Source organism: Canis lupus, chromosome X (assembly GCF_003254725.2).
Source record: "Canis lupus dingo isolate Sandy chromosome X, ASM325472v2, whole genome shotgun sequence".
Classification (NCBI taxonomy): Eukaryota; Metazoa; Chordata; class Mammalia; order Carnivora; family Canidae; genus Canis; species Canis lupus.
This window is the reverse complement of record NC_064281.1, coordinates 10,616,995-10,624,283: the sequence shown is the minus strand read 5'-3', so window position 1 is coordinate 10,624,283 and position 7,289 is coordinate 10,616,995.

Sequence of the window (7,289 nt, the reverse complement as noted above, 5' to 3'; positions counted from 1 at the left end):
TAGGTCCATCAAATGTCACTTTTGTGAAGTCGGGCACCGTACAATGCCTTGTTCATCAGGGTATTTGTAGTCAGTGGCATAGTGCCTGGCACAGAAAGACTCAACTGTCTGTTGTATTAAGTGAATGGAAAGCTCTGCTCTCTATGTGCAAATGGCCCTGCGATGTCAACCCACGAGAATCTTAGCTCTTCGTGATGAGTGAGTTTTCCAGATTACCTCTGTTCCTAAGAGACCGGGTCATCATTAAAAGCCAGGAGAGGTAATGAGCACAGAGCTGCTGAGGACACCTACACACCTGTCCTTCTCCTTGCGTTAAGAAAAATTATATCAATATCTTCCTTTTGGAGATTTTTTCAGCATAAGTGTAGGTGACCAAGTTCTAAGAAAATGAGATGGCCCAAGTGGGGCAGGTGACATTGTTAACTGGTGAGGGTCCCAAAGATGAGAAAGGGCAGTAAGCTTCTAAGACACCCCTCCCTACACACACACACACACACACACACACACACAAATGGTGACAGATACTTAAAACGAGAAGCTCCAAATAGCTCCTTCTAGTCTCCTATCTCAGTGAGCTAGGAGAAAATGAGACTAGGACGGGAGGGTGGCATTCCAAAGTTCTGTACACGTTCTGCTCACTGTTAGAGAACTACTCATGTTTATAATCAGGGTTCCCTCAAGGGATGGCTTTGTCATACAAGATGGTCTTCAATCTCAGGGACTAAGGAACGGCTCCTGATACATTTAATCTAGTTAAAATGCCGGCACCGTTTATCACAAATAAGATATGAAAGATCAATATATCTGTGTCATTTTGCCTTTGGAGGCTCTGACTTCAGCACAGAAAGTTAGCACAAGTTCTCCACCCTGACTGCACACTGGAGTCACCCAGATCCTACCCCTGGAGTCTAGGATGTAGTTGGTCCAGAGCGAGGCGTGAGCCTCAGGATCTTTCACAGCTCCCAAGCTGACTCTGTCATGCGGCCGAATAGGGGACCAACCATCCCAGTTTGCCTGGGACTGAGGGGGCTCCTGGGATATGAGAATTACGGTGCTAAAGCCAGGAAAATTCAAGGCACCGCGCTCTAGGACAGGTCGGTCCCCCTAGCCACTATTCTAAGGGGCGTGCATTTGATGGGGGTATGGACAAAAGGGGGGCAGCATGTGCATCTTAGCAATGGCAGGGTCGGCTGCAGAGCCAACTACCTACCACAAAATCACAGAAGGTATCTAAAATAGATTTGTGTCAGATGGCACGTTCTGAATTTCATCATGTACGATTTCTTGGAAGGGCCAATACTTTTCGTATTTCCTTCTTCCTCTGACTTTTGCAAGGATGATCCTGTTGCTGAATGTATGCCTTCTTCCTTTAATTAAAAAAAGAAATCTCCCGCGGCAATTGGATTCCCTTCCATTAATCTGTGCTTTGGGAAAGACGAGCCTTTCCCTTTCCATTGCGTCAATGGTAACTGAGCGCTGCCAACATTTCAGTCAGAGTCCACTGTATCACTCCTCTTGAGTCTCTCTAAATACAGATTTTGATGAACTTCAAGGGCAGTTAGCTAAGATGGTGACCTCTCCCTCAGATCACTGTCTTCGGGAGGGTCACCAGGTCAGGGGGACGTGACCTCTCTCTTGGGGAATTTCCTAGGGAAAACTGATAGAGAGATGCCAGTAAAGACAATCCAAATTCCATCACAAGAAATACTCCTTGTTAATTCTATAAACAATAATTCTTTCAAAGGATGTATAAAAACAAGAGACTGGTCCCAACTCAACCTCAACAGGCAAAACTACAGGGGGCCGCAGAAGGCTGAGGACAGAAAGGTCAGGCCAGCAGTGGCCTCCTCTGACCATCTGCCACGAGGCAAACTTTGCTGGCAAACGGGGCCCACCTCCTGCTGCCAAGTGTAGACACACTCGGAGGAGGTCTCCACCTCACGAAGCAGTCCTTCGTGACCATTCAGACAGCCTGCCTCTTATACGTGTGGGGTGAGAAAAATGAGCTCCCCCATGTTGTTATAAGGTTGCTCTTTTCCAGGCTCTAGTTTTCATTTCTATGGGCCTTAGTTCTAGGTCTCATTTTGTGATCTGTTCATCTTGGTGCTTTTCCTATGAGCCTACTTACGGGCTTTTAGGCTGGGAAGACTGGGCCTAAAATAGTAAAATAAGACAAGAGAATTGGCCCTGCCTTTTGCGCGGTGAAGTGCATCTTCCGGAATGAAGAGCACTGAGGTAGCGGCAAGGGTTACCTGCCATGTCCTATGTGCTATTTCTGGTTGACGATGCCGCAGCTTTATATATAGCTAGATAGATACTCAACCCATGTTCCTCAGCTCATCTACGACACGCCACGACTTTACATAAAACTGCTAGAGTCTGTCTCAACTCTGACTGAACACGGTGAACCTGCATTAGCTTCCTGGGCCTATCACAACACACGTGACACAGGCACATCTCTTCGCGTGGCAGTCAAGAAAGGGGGATGGCTTCCCACCACGTATGCTATGTCATCGCCTATAGCATGGCAAGGTGACTTTTAAATTGATCTTGCTCGTGTGTAAGTTAAAGGCTCTTTTTTTTTAAGTTTGAAGGTTTTATTTACTTTACATTCAGGTCCGTAGCTTCGGCAAATGAGTCGTGAAGAATAAGGAAGGTGGGGGTCTTTGCGCTGTGGCCAGCATCTGTGCAGGGTAAACTCTGTCATACCTGAGCAGAGGGAATTTTCTAGATCATGAATCAGAGCAGGGGGCTGGTGTAAGCTGGGCTCCCGGGGAGAGTGGCAGCATTGGCCTGGCAGCCTGTCAGTACCACTGAGCATCACCGCCTCTGTTAATGTAGACGAGCCCCCAGGACAGCAAGAGGAGGAGAAAAAGAAAAAGGAAGCAGCACAAGTAAGAAATAAACAGAGGAGAGACTCTAATTAAAATAGAGTAACTGAAGAGGTGACTTCCATTGCATTTGGATATTTTTAGAAGCACCGCACTAGCATTTTATCCCTGAAAACACCCACTGCTCTCACCAATATATTAAAAATCTCTAGGTGCCTTCTCAAGATTGGACATTGGCCAATTCTTGCCTGCTTTTGCTCAGAATAGGAACAGGATGTGCTGTGTCTGCTATTTGAAATCTTGATTCCCCCCCCCATCCTTTCCTTAGTGCCCAAGTTGGGATTTATGATGTCACAGATGCTGTCTAGGTAGGCTTCCATTTTGTTATTTTTTCCCATTTATTCTAATTTTTGTTTCTAGGCCACCAAAAACAGAATTCAGCCCACTAACGCAATGAAAAATACATATGTATGTGGTCTGGGAAGAATCCAAATATGATTATACTAGTTCTGTATGGAGAACATTTTATGAAGGAATAGAAGCTGTAATTAAGTGTTCTTCCCACTTATAGCAATTTAATTAAAAAGACTAAAGTTATTGATTTTTTAAAACTATTAAAAGGCGTCCATGCTGCTGGTTCCAGGCTGTTGCTGGCAGACCATTCACTCATGGAGTATAATTTTCCATTTCCTCCAGTACAATGAAACCCTTTATTAAATGCTTTCTTGCTGTGGACAGATTGGTTTATAGTTGAAGCGAGCAGGGATTTATAATCCCTTGCTGCTGTTTGCTTACCCTTCAATTCAGATTCTGCCAACACCACTCAGATTTATCTCTTTAGCTTTGAAAGGACTTTGGATTTGGGCTGATTTTATTTCACAGGCTGAAGTAGGCTCAACACAAGAGTTTGTGCCAACCAAGTGGAGTTTGGAAGGGCTGAATAATCTCGGCTTGCTCAAGATTATACGTAAATCAAGCCGGACGAGAATGGAAGAACTCTTACCACCAGGCTGCTTGAGTGTCCTTACAACATGGCAGTTGGCTTTCTCCGGGGCGTGCGATCCAAGAGAAAAGTCAAAGAGGAAGCTGCAGTGCCGTTTATGACCTAGCCTCAGAAAGCACACGTCTCTTCTGCCATATACTGTTTGTAAGAAAGAAGTCACTAGGTTGGCCCATACTCATGAGAATGGGTAGGAAATTCCATCTCTTGAAGAGAGGTTACCGAAGAAATTTCTGGACATATTTTACAACCAACACACACTTGCTTTTCCCTTTATCTGCATTCCTCCTTCTATAAATATTTCAGTATCTCAATCCTCTACTTTATTTAGGCCTCAGCTGAAATGTGACCACTATACAGAGTTCTTTCTTGATACCCTGCTTCCAGCAAAAATAGTATCTGAGTCCCTGTCATCGCCTGACATTATTCATCTGTCTGTATTCATCTATCTCTAATTGGTTCCCTCCACTAAAAAGGAAGCTCTTTGGGGACAAGAGATTTTGTGTCTTATTCATCATCGTATCTCCAGTGCCTAGAACACACTAATAACTCAATAAATGCTCATTATTTTTTTAGAAAAAGAGAGAGAAAACGCGAGCATGGGGGGGAAGAGGCAGAGGGAGAGAGAATCTTAAGCAGGCCCCATGCCCAGCACAGAGCCTGTCACATGGCTCCATCTCACGACCTTGAGATCATAACCCTAAGATCATGACCTGAGCCAAAACCCAGAGCTGGATGCTTAACTGACTGCAGCACCCAGGCACCCCAGATACTCATTATTGAGTATATGGACTCATTCGTTTCCTTGTTCACTAAAGATCAATTTACTAAAGATCAGTTATTTGCAAAAAGACACCAGGCCATAAGGAAAGGGGTTTATACTGGGAGATAGGATGAAAAGATTCTTTTTTTTTTTAAGTTTTTATTTATTTATGATAGTCACACAGAGAGAAAGAGAGGCAGAGACACAGGCAGAGGGAGAAGCAGGCTCCATGCACCAGGAGCCCGATGTGGGATTTGATCCCGGGTCTCCAGGATCGCGCCCTGGGCCAAAGGCAGGCGCCAAACCGCTGCGCCACCCAGGGATCCCCGATGAAAAGATTCTTAATATAAGTTCTCAACCTTCTAGATGTTCAAGTAATGTTTTCCAAAATGAGTTGCCCAGAATATTAATATGTGTTGCCAAAAAAAAGTGTTCTACAGTTAATGACAAACGCTGGTTTAAACAAAGTTAAATATTTTTTATTACTGCACAACTTCTCAAAGCTTTAAATATGCTAACATGCCATGTAAATACCCAAAAGGAGAAATATAATATACTGGATTTCCAAAAAGTATTTGATTATGGAATTTTCTTTCCTTGAACCTACATGCAAGAGTTAGCCTTGAAAGGGTGAGATGAGTTCTTGGGACAAAAGAGGTGAGTGAACTAGAAATATAAATTTGGAGCAGTGAGGATATAATGATCTGGAAGAGGGGGAATTAGCAAGTTTGCCTGATTCTTCTGGATATTCTATGGAACACAAGAGACAAGTTCGTCTGCTCATAGTGAGAGAGATGGGAGTGAGACTGAGGCTTTGAGAGGTGGAGAAGATGTCTGCAAAAGCAAGAAAGGAAACACAAATAAAAGGACAGAAAAGCCACTGCAAGGGCCCGGCAGGGGCCACAGAGAATGGACTCGAAGCAGTCTCTGACGATACATTTTCATGACTTTCTCCACACTGATGACCACTGCACAGGAGTGGAGAAAGCAAAGACAAAGAGAACCCAGGGACTTGAAGTGACATGACAAAGTCCGTGTAAGTTCAAGGAGAAAAGAAATTCTAGAGATCAAGAAAGTATTAAAAGGGTACACCCAAGAGTGAAAAGGGGTAAAGGACTAGCAAAGTCCAGACCAGTCATGAAAAATAAAGGGAAGAGAACAAGTGCCAGCATGATGTTGGGGAATAGGTGACAGAGAGTTAGAGATACGGCTGATAAAGACATCGGGGTCTAAGGAGGTGAAGCGTAGGCTGAAGGTCATGCATATGGGCTGTTCTGATGGATGGTGAGATTCAGATCAGGAATACACTTGGGAATGACTGTAATGGAAGGAAAGTAAAGCTGCTGAAAGGAGCAGTTTGCACATTTCCTCGGTTACTCATTCACCCAACTAGTCTCTTCTGACATCCTTCAAGTGTAGGAAACTTGTCTCTTCATCTTTGAGTCCTTGGCTCAGAGCTTGTGTCTGGAACATAGCGGGACCATCAGAATATGTGATGGGTGCATGGGTGAAACAGCTGTGTGGATAAACAGGGAACGATGCGGGTAATAAAGCGGTCGGGGGTGTTGACAGGACAGGGGTGGAAGCAAACACAGGGCAAGTGTGACCGATGAAGTGTGTCCAGCCCCATCCATGTTGGGAAGTCTTCGTTTAGGGAACCCTGTTGAAAAGCTCAGAGTCATTTTCATGTCACTGCATTCTGGATGCTGGTGTCCTTGGCTTAACTGACCGGATTCCTGACGGCAGCTCCTAGCCCACTACCCTCTACCTTGCCTGTCTCAATTTCGATTCTCTTTCCCATGGAAACCTCCACAATTTATGGTGAACCGGAAGCCTTAAGAACTCCTCTGGTCTCGTAGCCACCCAGAGCCCTGACCTAGGCGGGCAACTCTCCCATCCGGGCAACACTGGCCAAAGAAACGGCTAAATCGGAGAATGGTTCATGCTAAAGAGTACAGATTTGGAAGACCCTGAATTAAGGAATCACACACAGCGTATATGAAGTCTCATATCCCCGGTAGACTAAGCACAAGTAAAACTTCATGCCATTAGGAAGCCAAACAAGCACTTCTCAAACCTTAGTGGATGTAAGAATTGTGTGAACACCCCGCCCTGAGGTTCTGATGCAGTAGGCTTTGGCGGCCCGGTCACCTGCGTTCTGGCAAGCGCCCTCAGCGACTGTCATGCAGGCAGCCTCAGATATTTTGAGAAAGGCCACTCTAAGCTTTTTGCCGGCGAATTTCAGTTTCAAAGAGGCTGAGGGGCGGCAGTCTGGTCCAGGAGAAAGGCCTTGCCGCAAAGCTCAGCAGAGTAGGAAGCCTGGCTCTTGTCCGGGGTGGCATGCTATTTGGAGGACGTTCGGTGTTCGGAGGCTGGGGAGGCGATGCAGAACCCCAGCTACGCCCCAGGGCGGCTCGGCCTCAGCGCTGCCCCCCTCCTTCTGCCGACAGCCCAGAGGCCTCCGAGGGGTGCTGTGGGAGGGCCCGGGTGAGGAGGACGCGGCCGCTCTGCGGGAGAGCAGCTCCTGACACCTGGGGAGCGTGCTCAGCATCGGAGACAAGGAGCCGTGGCGACGCAAAGTGGGATCGATGGCGAAGCCGCATCCTGGACGCCGCCTGCGAATCACCCACAGCGCGGTGCACGGAAGACGTCACATGAAAGGCAGAAGCTCCAGCCGTCGCCCAAGGAGCCTGCT